The sequence below is a fragment of the Chiloscyllium plagiosum genome, chromosome 11 (genome assembly GCF_004010195.1).
Source record: "Chiloscyllium plagiosum isolate BGI_BamShark_2017 chromosome 11, ASM401019v2, whole genome shotgun sequence".
Classification (NCBI taxonomy): domain Eukaryota; kingdom Metazoa; phylum Chordata; class Chondrichthyes; order Orectolobiformes; family Hemiscylliidae; genus Chiloscyllium; species Chiloscyllium plagiosum.
In genome coordinates, this window is record NC_057720.1 from 70056946 (window position 1) to 70072110 (window position 15165).

Here is a 15165-nt window from a genome sequence, read left to right on the forward strand (position 1 = left end):
TAACTTGGGATAGATGACTGCCATTCATCAGGTATTACTTTAAAGAAGTTACATCATCTACAATGCCATATCTGAAATTATCACACAAGTCAGAAACATACTATCTTAGTTTGGCGTTATCTGTATAAGAAAATGATATACCATATAATGTCTTTATTTACTGACTCTCAAATTTTCACTGGTTTATTTGGAGGTCTTCCATTCTCAGGAGAGCCATTGTAAAGTTAGCCCCAGAAACCAAAAATTCCTTAAGTTCCAAAAAAAAAGCACTGAATAGCAGACCAGTTGAGGAAGGCAGTCTTTTTCATAATTAGTTGTTGTTTATACTAACGAGAAAGCAAATCTGTTTTATCAACCATCACCAGCTTATTATGATGCAATGTGACCATGGAGAGTATGGGTGGTCCTCAGGTTGTATTTGAATGGTTATGATTAATAGCTGGATTAAACTACTGCGCATCCCATTGCAAAGGGCTTTGGGAAAGTAATGAGTGTATGCATAGCCCAATATCCTGCTTTTGTTGTCAACCTTCAGGTTTTGGAGTTTAAACTTGGTACGGAAGATCTGGCAACATGAGAAGGAACCTTTCTGATGTTTGATAGTTTGGCTGATTTACGATAATCAATAAAAAGACCCTTGAAGTGCAAAACACATTTCTGTTCTCACAAACAAATATAAACAATTTTACAAATTTCTCACATTCATGGCAAGTATTGTAAAGTAAAGAAAAAGTAAGTACTTGTATTTATCATTTACTTACAATTATCTACAGACTCCCCAGTATGCTTTCCAGCCAATGATGTCCTTTCGAAGTATGGTTACTGCAATGATGCTAATTTGCACAAAGCAAGCTCACAAGAATGCGCTTGTGAACAGACAATCTCTTCATTGAGTTTTGTTGAAGGGTAACTGTCAGCCAGACCAATGGGAGAACTCCAATTCTTCCCAAAATATTTTTTAGAGATATGTTAATAAAAGAAGAAGTGGCCTTTAAACTGCCTTGATATTTTCTGGCCCTTGAATTTTATCCAAGAGTTGCAAGTGTGCTGAGGAATCTGTGACAAAAGCACTAGTTCACAGGAAAATGGCATCTCAGTCTTAAATACATCATAGTTCCTGACTTAAATACCTTCATTAGTCTCTTGGTTATCTTCTAGTATGAATATTGGCAGCCTAAATGGAGGTGTTCTCAAAAATTGTAATTGATGGTGAGTCCCCCTCCTCTGTGAATCTAATTTCATGGTATTCCAAAGTCTACAGTGGTCACTGATTGACAGTCAATATCACATAACTTACAAAATCCGATCCGTGGAAATAAATCACTGTCTTCATTGGTCTGGGTGACAATTTTTCTGACCAGACTGTCCAATTGCTGTAAGACCTTTCAGTCTCCAGAGGTTTCATTGGTGCAGATTTTGTAGAACACTACAATTCATTTAATTATCTCGCTTACCTGCTGCAATTAAAACATTCAGTTTCAAGTTCTTATTACTAGGGAGCTATATGAGCTCTCTTTTTTCTACCCCTTTCCCCAAACTTCCTTGTATTTTCATAGAGTCTGTCATTATCATAGTACCTTTAATGCCCTGCTAACATTATAATTATATTCATGGAATCATAGAGATGTACAGCATGAAAACAGACCCTTCAGTCCAACTTTTCCACACCGACCAGATAGCCTAAATAAATCTAGTCCCATTTGCCAGCATTTGGCCCATATCCCTCTAAACTGTTCCTATTCATATACCCATCCAGATGCCTTTTAAATGTTGTAACTGTACCAGCCTCCACCACTTCCTGTGGCAGCTCATTCCATACACACATCACCTTCTGCATGAAAATGTTGCCTCTTCGATCCATTTTAAATCTTTCCACTCTCATCTTATGCCCTCTAGTTTTGAACTCCCCTTACCCTGGGGAAAATACTTTATATGGACTTCAGTAAGGCATTCAAAAAGATTCCTCATGGTAGACTGGTTAGCAAGATTAGATCACATGGATACAGGGAGAACTAGCCAATTGGATATAGAAGTTAAAAGACAGAGGGTGGGGTGGAGGGTTGCTTTACAGACTGGAGACATGTGACTAGCGGTGTGCCACAGGGATCGGTGGTGGGTCCACTGCTTTTTGTCATTTATATAACTGACTTAGATGTCAACATAGAATTTGTGGTTAGTAAGTTTGCAGATGACACCAAAAGTAGAGGTGGAGTGGACAGTGAAGAAGGTTACCTCAGAGTACAATGGAATCTTGATCAGATGGGCCAATGGACTGAGGAATGGCAGATGGAGTTTAATCTAGTTAAGTATGAGGTGCTGCACTTTGGCAAGGCAAATCAGGGTGAGACTTAAACACTTAATGGTAAGGTCCTGGGGAGTGTTGCTGAAGAAAGAAATCTCGGTGTGTAGATTCATACTTGCCTTTCCAAATAAATGTCAATCCTATCCTTTAGGATTCCCTCCAACAACTTGCCCAACATTGATGTCAGACTCACTGGTCTAAAATTCCCTGGCTTTTCCTTACCACCTTTCTTAAATAGTGGCAAACTACTTAGGAACACAGAGAAACAAAGAAAAATCAGAGCAGCAGAAAAACATTGAATCCGTAGAACCCGCTCCGCATTTAATATGATCATAGCATATCAACGAACTCAATACTCTACTTCCACCTTCACACCAATATGCCTTGATCCCTTTAGCCCTGAGAATTATATTTCACTCCTTTTTATAACCATTCAATGTTTGGGCCTCAATAGATTTCTGTGACAGAGATTTCCGCAGTCTCACCCTCTCCAGGGGAAGAAATGTGTCTTCTTCTCCGCCCTAAATTGCCAAACCTATCATTAAACTGTGAATCATAGTTCTGGTTTCCCCAGGCATTGGTAACATCCTTCCTGCATTTATCCTCTCTAGCCCTGTTAGAATTTTATAGGTTTCGATCCGATTCCCCTCATTCTTCGAAACTACAATGCATATAGTCCTAACTGATCCAGTCTCTTTCCATCCATCAGTTCTGTCACCCCAGGAATTATTTTGGCAAACCTTCGTTGCACTTCTTCCATAGCCAGAACTGCATACATTACTCCAGGTTTGGTCTCATCAAGAGCCTGTGTAGTTGCAGCACGATATACCTGCTCCTGTACTCAAATCCTCTCACAATAAGACCGTCATACCATTTGCCTTCCTCACTGTCCTACTGCATCTGCATGCGTACTTTGAGCGACTGGTGCACAAAGGCACTCAGGTCTTGATGCACCACCCCGTTCCAACTTATCCACCTTTCAGATAATACTTTGCTTCCTGTTTTTGCTACCAAAGTGGATACCCCCACATTTATCCACATTGTATTTCGTCTGTCATGCATTTGCCCACTTACTCAACTTGACGAAATCACACCGAAGCCTCCTACTCATAGCTTACTCTTCCAATCAGCTTTGTGTTATTTGCAATCTTGGAGATACCACATTTAATTCTGTCATTTAAATCAGTAACATATATTGTGAATAATTGAGGTGCAAGCACTTATTCCTGCCATACACTAATTGCCATGAGCTGCCACTCACAAAAAGACCCACTTATTCTTCTTTTTAGCTCTTGGCTGGCCAATCAGTTTTCTGTCCATGCCAGTACTTTATCCACAATCCCATGTGCTTTAATCTTATGCTAATTGCTCATCTGGGATCTTATCAAAAGCCTGCCAGAAGTCCAAATAAACCACGTCCACTAGCTGCTCATTATCAACTCTACTAGTTACATGATAGAAAAATTCTAATAGATTTGTGAAGCATGATTTCCCTTTTGTAAATGCATGTCAACTCTGACCAAACCTGTCACTGGTTTTCAAATGCACTGCTGTTAAATCTTAGATAATGGACTTTAACATTTTCCCACTACTGATGTCAAGCTAACCAGTCTATAATTCCCTGTCTTCTCTTTGCCTCCTTCTTTTAAATAGAGGGGTTGCATTATCTGCCCTTTAATCCATAAAACCTGTTCCAGTCTATAGAATATTGAAAGATGACCACCAGTGCATCCAATATTTCTTGGCCCACTTTCTTAAGTAATCTTTCTTAAGAATCAGATTATCAGGCCCTGGGGATTTATTGTACTTTAATCACAATTTTTTCCCTAATGCCATTTCCCTACTACCATTGATTTATTTCAGAACCTCCCTCTGACTAGACCCTGTGCTCCCAAACAGTTTTGGGACATTACTCGTGTCATCCTTCGTGAACACAGAACCAAAGTATTTATTTAATTCAGCTGCCATCTGTTTGCTCCCCATAATAACCCTCCTTTTTTCTGGCTGTGAGTGACTTATATTTGTCTTCAATAATCTTTTTCTCTTCGCATACCTAAAGAAAATTTCACCGTGTGTATGTTCCATGCAATCTTACTCTATTTTCCCCTTTTAATTAGTCTCTTTGTCCACCTTTGCTCAAATCTAAACTGCTCCCAATCCTCAGGACTGCTACTGTTTTGGGCAATTTGTAGGTCCTTTCCTTGCACCGAATATTATCCCTAATTTTCCATCTTTGTGGTGGATGGGCCACGTTTCCTTGTTTATTTTTAAGCCAAACAGGAAAAAGAATTTGTTGCAGTTCCTCCAGACACTCTTTGTTTGCCAATGCCTATCCACCACCATTCCTTTAAGTAACATTACTCAATGTATCATATTTAGCTCGCACCTCATCCAATTGTACTTTGCTTTATTTGGATTCAGAGCCCTAGATAATCATTCATTAATGAACATAAATCTACTTCAGTCCTCCTTACTAAGACAACTGATTTGAAAAAGTTTGACTGCCACTTTGATGCCTAATGTTTATCATGGATGGATAAGATACAATATCAAAAATATCCTTGTGCCAATGACCACTTACTAAAGTAAAATCAGGCAAAATCTTGGATGGCTATAATTCTGGTATATCCATTGTCAATACTCCCTGTGCCTCTGCAGGTATTGTTCTCCTGAAATAAACATCAAAACATCTAATGTGTTCTGAAATGCTGCTGCATCAATTTACTCTCTGTCCCTTGCTGTAGTGAGCTTCGTATTAAAATCACATAATAAGCAGTGGTACATACAACACCTTTTGAGTGCTAGTTTCATTTGACAACATAAAGCAGTTTCTTATTTTTCAATCAATAGCCTTTGTCATATTACCTTGAGTAAAGACTGCTACAGTGTTCAAATGTGCCCTTTGTCATGTTTTGTATTAGGAAACGAGATTTTTTTTTCTTTAGTTGCACATTCTTTTGTAACTGTACTGTCTCGAACAGATTTCTCTGTTGCTTATATAAAATAGTTGGTGCAGAAGAGGAGACAGGCATCAATAAGTTAAAGCATTTGACTGTAGTGGAGCCTGAAAGAACCTTTGTAATAGGTCCTGCTTTAAGTGCATATTAAATACGTAAACCGTGTGTAGAAGTGAGGTGCACCAGAGGCAAGTCATGGGGTCTTGTTTTTAACGGCATTAGTATTTTTCATATCTTATTGGTGTTTAGCAAATTTGATTATTCATTTTATCAAAACCAAAAGTGTCATTTGTTTTTCTGCAACAGCTTGTTAGGTGTAGTCACATGATTTCATATAAAACTACCATAGCCAATGTAAATCTGACCGTGATAACACCAATTTATTTTGATCAATTTTAACTGAGTAGAAGAAAAGGGTTCAAATGGGCTATAACACAATTTTAAATTACTAATGTTGGGCAAAGAGGTGCTTTTCTTATGTTTCATGGGTGTGGGGGCTATCTTTCAAAGTACATTTGACCCACTATTGGACACTGGAAGTTGTACAAATGCCATAAGATAAGCTAATTATTTAAACCCCCAAGGAACACATAATGCAACAAACATATTTTGATGGAACTATTAAGAGAAAGTGGACTATGTAGATGCTTATTGCAAACAAGTTCACTGACAGTCAGCAAAACGTAATTTCGCCGATGGAAATGGTCAATCAAGCTCCTTATTTTCAAAGCATGTTCCTCTACAATGTACTGCAGTACCATGGAGGAAGGCTGTAACTTAAATGCCCTATTTGACAGAAGCCAAAGCGCCTCACTTATCCAAAAATCATGCAGTAGATGCAAAAATTAAACAACACACTGCTAGCACACAGATAAACGTCAAACACAAATCAAACATACCAGTGTGAAATCACACGAAAACTAATTGAATTGTATCTGTTACTACTGTGGTAGAAAGTACTCCAGACTGGTGTAATCCAACAAAGAATGTGACACCTGCAGAAGTCTGCAGAACCAATTCAAAAATATAGAATAGATTATCATTGACCTAAACACATGCATCTGTTCACAAACAGACTGAAAGCAAGTACCTCCAAACAATTACAAAGAGCCACAAGGCTGGAACATATTCCTTTTATTTTTACAGAGAATAAATACAAATTATGTATGTTGTTTCTGGCATGGGTAAGTGAACCACGTTATGCGTCTGGATGATTTAAATTGGTTAGATTTGTGCAGTTATTAGCACACTCAGGATTATCCTGTAAGTGGTGTCTATCATGGAATCACATTTGTAAATGCGTGCTGGCGAAGTATGAATTTAAATGCAGCCTATTCCAAAAACAGGAGGAAGGTATTGTTTGACTTGTTTAGCCAGTCTCTAAAATATACAGTCTGTATACTTGACATCACACTGGCAGAGTCAAACCTTGCACCTTTTTTTTGAATCATGCGCACCTATAGCTATTCATTATTTTCTCCATCACCTCAGCCGATCAACTTGCCAACCAATCAACACCCTTTCTCCTATTGCATAAATCGTTGCCACAATTTGAAATTTGATATTCCTGTGTTTGTCTTGACGAGTGCAAGACAAAAACGCTTCGGAAAATATCTCTTTTTTTCACTAATATTCAAGTTCTGTATCAACTAGCAACAGTCAACAATTTATAAGAAGCAACAAAAAAAGGACTACATTTGTTTGATAATATCTCAAAGTGTTTTACAACTGATGATTTACTAATGTAGTCCTATATAGTCATTGCCAGATATAGGAAACATGGCAACCAATCTGATCAGAGCTCAGTCCCTTTTTTGATGAGGGACACATATTGACTTGATAATGGGTGACCTCTGCGACTTTTCTTCGAATGTGCCATGTGACCTTTTACCTCCATCTTGAAGAGCAGATGGAACTTTAGTTTAACATCTCAAAATGGTTGGACCTCTTAAAACAAAATAATGTAGTGTGACTTCACGTTGCATGAATCATGAATCTTGCCTCCATCTGACCATATTTTTAAATACCTGAATATTGTGATCTAGTGGATGCTTGCAGTTATATTGAATTATGAATTTTACAGGAGACCTGTATTTGCATGAAGACCCTGGTAAGTGCCTCACATCTGACCCAGCCCAGTGATCTACCCTTTATATTTACAATGTGAGGCTGAGCTAAAACTATGGACTAGCCTGGCAATGAATCTACTGCACCCCCCTCATCCTTCATGTGAGATTGATACTCCAAATGGGTAATTTTTAACTTTGGGTGAATTTAATAGAAATTAAAATCAGGAGAGTGATATGTTATGTGGGTGATCTGAAGTGGTATATTTTATACCATCAATCAGAATTAAAATGAAAATTTAACGTTAGGGCCCAGTTGAAATTGCACCAACACTCTTTGCCCATATGGCCGGCCATGCCTTTACTGTATAGCTTTGGGTCAGTGGAAACACTCCCATTTCAGATAAGTAAGGGTGTGAGTTCGAGCACAAAATCCAACCTGATAGTTCCAGGCCGTGCTGGGGAAGCATAGAAGCATCAGACATACTGCCTTTCAGTTGAAGTGCTAAACTAAGGCACAGCATCGACTCTCTGATAGACATGAAAGATCGCCCATGCCTTTAATTAAAGAAGAGCAGGAGATTTCTTCCAGTGTTTTGACCAGCATTAGTCCCTCTGGTTATTTATCACATCACTGTTCATTGACCTTGCTGTGTGCAAATTGGCTACATCATTTCCTAAATTACTACAGTATCTACATTTCAAAAGTACTTAATTGGTTGTGGAGTGCTTTTGAATGTCCTGACATTGTGACTGTGAGAGAAATTATTTCTTTCCAGGATCAAATTGATTGTCTTCCCAGTGAATTTATCTGATGACAATTCACAAATACATGAGAAAAAATATATTGGCAATTACCTTGCTGCATGTCATTCATTTCAAAAGGAGTAGTGTGTCTGTTCACTGTAACACAATGCGATACATATTGTTAAAATAAACCATTGCTGTCAACATTTCTTGCCTCTGCAGTCTTGCAAAGTGACAGGAACCATCCCACTGTTTATTTAATTATATTATATTTCCTGTTGACTCTTCTAATTAAATTCCAAACACTCTTTGAAGTTAAGGTATTTAACATGGTGTGTGGTCTCATTTGAACCTTGGTCTATGATACCTCTTTAGTCCTTATTGCATAGGGACTTGGGTAAGAAACCACAAACCAACTTCAGAGCACGGGAACTGGGCTCTTAAAATAACATCTATTGCAAAACCATATCAATGAACAAGTGGCTTTAGCTTGGGATTTAATTAATTTTAATGATGCATTAAAATCAGAAAAGATTGGTGTGAATATTTTGTTCCTTTGTCTACTTTTTGTCAAATTTTTGAGCTAATTTTGGTTTAAGAAAGACAATGCTGCAGTTGCAAACATTAATATCTAAAAGACATACAGAGAAAGCATTGAACAAAATATATTATTTATTAAGAGGAACATTCTGCATAAGATTCACAATGTTTAATCTCTGAATTATCTTTTGTAAAACACTATGTTGTCTTTATATTAAATGTAATTTTAAATAATATGTTTGTCTTTCATCTGGAGCACAAGTAGCAATAAGTTTATGTGAAGCCAGATACTATAACAGGGGACGCAAAATGACCACACACAGAGAAATAAATATGGAAAACAAGACAACAGATAAGTGGCTGTGAGGTGTGCAGAATTTCCAAAAAATAAAATCATTCATGGGCAATGGCCATTACTGGCAGAAAGTGAGGACTGCAGATGCTGGAGATCAGTTGAAAAGTGTGGGCATTGCTGGCCAGTCCAGCAATTATTGTCCTCCTCGAATTGTCTTTGAGAAGGTGGTGGTGAGCTGGCTTCTTCAACTATTGTCATCTATTTGGTGTAGCTGGATGTTTTGAGATGCCATTTGAGATGTAGTTCCAAGATTTTAATCCAGTGATCTGAAGGAACCACAATATATTTCAATATTAGGATGGTGAGGCTTGAAGGGGAATCTGCAGGTGGTAGACTTCCCATGTACTTGCTGCCCTTCTGCTTCCAGATGGTCATGGTCATGGGTTTGGAAAATGCTGACCAAGGAGCCTTGGTGAATTTCTGTAGTGCCTCTTGAGGATGGTATACACTGCTGATACTCAGCATTGATGGTGGAGGCAATGAATATTTGGCCATGATTCGGAGATGCCGGTGTTGGACTGGGGTGTACAAAGTTAAAAATCACACAACACCAGGTTATAGTCCAACAGGTTTAACTGGGAGCACACTAGCTTTCGGAGCGACGGTCCTTCATCAGGTGAAGGATCGCCTGATCACCTGGTCACCACAATCACCTGATGAAGGTGCGTCGCTCCGAAAGCTAGTGTGCTTCCAATTAAACATGTTGGACTATAACCTGGTGTTGTGTGATTTTTAACTGTGAATATTTGGGGATGTGGAGCCTATCAAGTGGCTTCTTTAACTTGGATGGTATCAAGCTTGAGTGTTGTTGGAGCTGGTCTCATCCAGGTAAGTGGAGAGTATGATTCCTAACTTATACCTTGAAGATGGAGAAAATGTTTTGGGATGTCAGGAGGTGAGTTACTTGTGCAGATTCCTACCTGCTCAGGTAGCCACAGTAATTATATGGCTGGTCCAGTTCAATTTCTGGTTAATGTAACCTTAGGATGTTCTTAGTGTAGGATTCAGTATTAACAATATATTACATTACAAAAGATGATGGTTAGACTCTCTTATTGGAGATGAACATGACCTGGCGCTTATGAGGTACGAATATGACTTGCCACTTGTCAGCCCAAACCTTGATATTTTCCAGTTCTTTTAGCCTTTGGTCATGGAGTGAGAAGTCATGAATGGTGCTGAACATTGAAAGTTGCACAATAAATACATTCACTTTTACCTTTTGATGGAGGGAAGGTCATTGATGAGGCAACTGAAGATGATTGGGTCTAGGACATTACCCTGAGGAATTCATGCAGAGATGTCCTGGAGCTGAAGTGACTGACCTCCAACAACCACAACCATCTTCCTATGTGCCAGGTATGACTCCAACCAGTGGAGAATTTGGACTTTACTGTCCAACAAAAAGGAAATCAGATTTGGCACATGTCACAGAAACGAGCAGCCTGGAGATGAGTGTTCGACATGAGTAATCTCTCTGTGCGGATGGCATTAACAGACTCGTGGGACTGGATTTTCACAGAATTGTGGAGTCAGGATCTGGAATGTGTGGGGAAGTAAAAATCATGACCTTGTAAGTTGTCTCGGGATCCCAAAGCCTCTGGAGCTACTCCATATTTTCAAAGGTCTTGGGAGAGACTGACCATATGTGGTCACTACCAATTTATAGCACTTAACCTCTTTAAGGAACTTGTCTGTGTATTCGTCGTTTTACGTTTTGAATTTTTAATTTGGTGAAAACACTACTGTACGTTTATAGTGGGAACAACAGAAATATTGTTCTTATTGATTTACGCCTGGATCTGTAGAACAGAATCATAGAATCCCTACAGTGTGGAAGCAGGCCATTCAGCCCATCAAGTCCACACCAGCACTCTGAACAGCATACTACCCAGACCCACCTCCTGACCCTATCCCCATTACATCACAGGTAATCCACCTCGCGTACACATACCTGGACATAATGGGCAATTTAGCATGGCCAATCCTCCAAATCACCACATCTTTGGACTGTGGGAGGAAAGTGGAGCACCCGGAGGAAACCCACACAGACACGGGGAGAATGTGCAAACTCCACAAAGGCAATCACTCGAGGTTGGAATCAAACACAGGTCCTTGGCACTGTGAGGCAGCAGTGCTAACCACTGAGCCACCATGCTGCCCGAATCTGTTTGTGCCGGTTCCAGCATTACGATGTAAACTACCCTGGATGGGTTCTTTCATTGCCATGGATGCCATGATACTCTTGGGAGTGTTCTGCTGTCTGTGGCAAGGCAGATTCCAACATGGCTCCTGCCAGCCTTTGCCCTGCAGAAGGCAAGAAGCTGCTGGAGGAACTTGCAAGCCTCTGTCCCTGGCCAAAAAAAAAATTTGCACTTGAACATAATTTTGGAAGTATTCATCCAAGGATTGGAGTCCTGACTTGCATTGAAAATGTGGCAATTTAGCATCACCTAAACGCTGCTCAACAAGTTGCTCAACAAGCAGCAATTATTCACCTGTAGCAAATCATACGCTTTTCTCTCTGCAACTCAAAGAAAACAAAGTCCAGCAATTCTGAGGCACCACCTCAGATCAAAATACTGGCACAGGAGACAAAGCTCCTTTGTGACCTGATGTTGCTAATTGGCTTCTCTCATTATCAAGTCTTCGTGCACACAGGATATCCTTGATGTGTCAGCACTTTCTGAAATGTACGAATGATCTTTTCAATGTAACATGTTTAGTACATATCCAATATCTCATTAGGCAAAACATAGTGCAAACCACCCATGGGCAGATTGGTGCATATGGCATTCTAGACTAGTAATGTAACCATTTGGGAGATGAGTACAGCTGTGTTTGTAACACACCTAATGTGGCATTTCTTTGTAAAAGCTTGAAATTCTCATAATCCGAAAAGAGCATATAACGTTTAACTTCGGAATTTAACATCATTCTACCCTTTTTTTTAAATAGATGTCTAGACCAAAGGGTACACATAATTGTCACTAAAGGTGAAGTTGCAGACAATACAAAGGTCAATCAGACTAGACCAGTTTATCTGAGGATTAACCCAGGTTGGAAACAAATAACTAACTCATGAAAGTGTTCTGCTAGTGCCTTTAATTGAATCATTTTATGATTGCCAGCAAACAAGGCTGAGCAGGCTTTACACTGAAGTACATATATTCTTTGAAAAGAAGTTTACAAAGCTCCAAATTGAGTCCAACAAAGCCACAAAATGACAAGCCTGAGGTGTTACAGCCTGCCTGACAGCATCAGAAGCTGGAGAGCAAAGAGCTTCAGTTGGTGAGATGGAATCAGTTCTCTAACAGATTGTACATGTATTTCACATGGTGATTATATACAATGCAGCGGTTATATATATATTTAATGCACCTGATTAGATATGTTATGACAGATCACTGTGGTGGATGAGATTTGAACCAATGTGTATGGACATTAGCACTGCGCCACAAGTCCCCTCCAGTGATTATATAGTAAGGAATAAATCACCAATCATGCCTAAAAATGTGGAAAGAGATTGAGAACGTGGTTAGCCTGTGCCCACTAATTACAAAGCAGACCAGCTTAATGCCGGCTGCTCATTGAAATATTCTGAGTGCAGTCTCTGCTAACTCTCCCACTTGTTGGCCAGAGTCAATATCATTTGATTGCAGCCGAAGTTTATTGAGACTAGATTGCACCTTTTGAAATGTGAAGTGTGCTGTAGCTGGAGCAGGTGCTGGGAGTCATGACTGAAGAAATTCTGACCTGAGAAAGAGAGGGGAAGGAATGGTACAACATGGGACATATGTGTTAGTTGAAGAAGTCGAAAGGAGGAGGAGAGACATTTTGTTTCTGCATGGAAGAAGAAAAGACAATGGGATAGCTCCAGGAGTTCAATATCAGGAATGAAATCCTGAGAAGCTTGATGCAGTTCTGCAAAAAAAAAAATCACCAGCCTCACTTGTTTGGTCAAGGCCAAAGAATATCTCTTTAGATGCCATATTGTCAACTGCACTACTAGACTCAGATGTTAAGGTGATGGCGATTAGACATGATGGAAGTTAATGGAGTCAAAAATAGCAGGAGAATTATATGATAAGTCAGGAGCATGGGAAGCAGTGGCTGTGCTGTTAGTAAATCTTGGCGAGAAGGGAAAGACACTCACTGGTTGGGAAATGGGCAGCGCCACACGTGGGAGAAGGGTAATCTCCTGAAGAAATGATGTCAGCTGTTTTCAGGTTTCTTTTGTTATTTTAATGCTCTTCTCTGCCTGACCAATGATGGTTTACTACCAATTTTTCTGGCTTTCTGGAAAGAAACTAATTTGTCCATCATTAAACCCATTAATTGCTTCTTTAGCACAGCAATTGCTATACCTCCCTGTCGTCCTCCTTTCATGTTTATGAAGGAGTTTGCTCACCTTCCATCTTTTCTGATCTGATCGAGGATTACTGCTTAAAATCAGAAATGTGAATTTGACAACATTTTCACTGAACAAAGAGACTCTGGGAACCCAATTTATTTTATTCCTTCTCTTCAAAGATGCACTCACTGGTGGGTTATGCTGGTGAATATACACAAACTATGTTATGGCTTTGAACAACCTGAGAAATCCCAAAGATACAAACTGAAAGGCACCAAGGAACTTATTCCAATTGCTGATTCATATTAACATTTAAGTACTCAAACATTATCTTGAAAAATCTTTTAGGAGCGTGCCAATAAGTGATCATTTATGCTGGGTCTATCTTCAGTGACAATTACATTTTAATGTAAGTTAAGATTTGGATATAATTGAATAGTTTTCCTTTCTAGGCATGGGAGAGAATGGATTTCCTAAGTGTGTCTTAATTTGTCAGTACATATATAAAGGAGTTAGGATGTCATGTTGTAGCTGAGCAGGACATTTGTTAGGCCATTTTAGAATACTGATTTCAATTCTGGTCTCCCTGCTATAGGAAAGCTGTTAAACTTAAAAGGGCTCAGAAAAGATTTACATAGATCGTATCGGGATTGGAGGGTTTGAGCTGTAGTGAGAGGCTGAACAAGCTGGTGCTTTCTTCCCTGGAGCGTCGTAGGCTGAGGGGTGAACTCATCGGGGTTTGTAAAATCATCAGGAGCATGGATGGGTGAACAGTCAAGGTCTTTTAAGCAAGGTTGGGGAATCAAAAACTAGAGTGCATAGCTTTAAGGGGAGAGGGGAAAGATTTAAAAGCGACCTGAGGGGCAACATTTTCATGCAGAGAGTGGTGCGTGAATGGAACGACCTGCCAGAGGAAGTGGTGAAGGCAGGTACAATTACAACATTGAAAAGGCATCTGCATGGGCATGTGAACAGGAAGGGTTTAGAGGGATATTAGCCCTGAGTCAGATTAATTTAGGATATCTGGTCAGCATGGATGAGTTGGACTGAAGGATCTGTTTCATTTCTGTATAACTCTATGACTGTGACTCTTGCTCAGAGGAGGTGGAAGCAGAGAGTTCTAAAGACTCAAGATTATCTGTGAGAGAGAACAAAAATTATCCTTAACTCTCTCTTAAATGGGTGACGATTTATTTTTACACATTGACCCCTGGTTTTAGATTCTCTCACAACAGGAAACATCTTTTCCGCATGCACCCTGGCAAAACTTTTAAGGATGACATATGTTTTAATAAAGTTGTCTCTTACTTTTCTAAACTCCAGCACATGCAAGCCTAGCCTGTCCAATCTTTTCCTGCAAGACAGCAAACCCAATCCAGATATCAATCTGGTAAATTTTCTCTGAATTTCTTCCATTGAATTTAGATCTTTCCTTAAAGAAGGAAATTAATACTTCACACAATACCCTTGATGTAGTCTCATCGGGGCCCTGTATGAGTGAACCCATAACATTCCAACCTTTCTACTCAATTCCCCTTGCTTTAAACAATAACATTGTTCTCTTTCTTCATCCCTTTTTCTCCAAGCATAATAAACTTTGTTCATTTGTGCACTAGGACAGCCAGATCCCCCTGCATTTCAAGTCTCTGTAAATGTTCACTATTTAGATAACAATCTTCTATTTCATTTTTTCTAATTAGATGGACAGTTTCACATTTTCCGACTGATTTTACTCCATTTGCCAGATCTTCGCCCACTCAATTAATCTATTGATATCCCATTGTAGCCTTCTTACGACTTCTGAATGCTTACTTTTCCTACACATCTTGGTATCATCAGCAAAT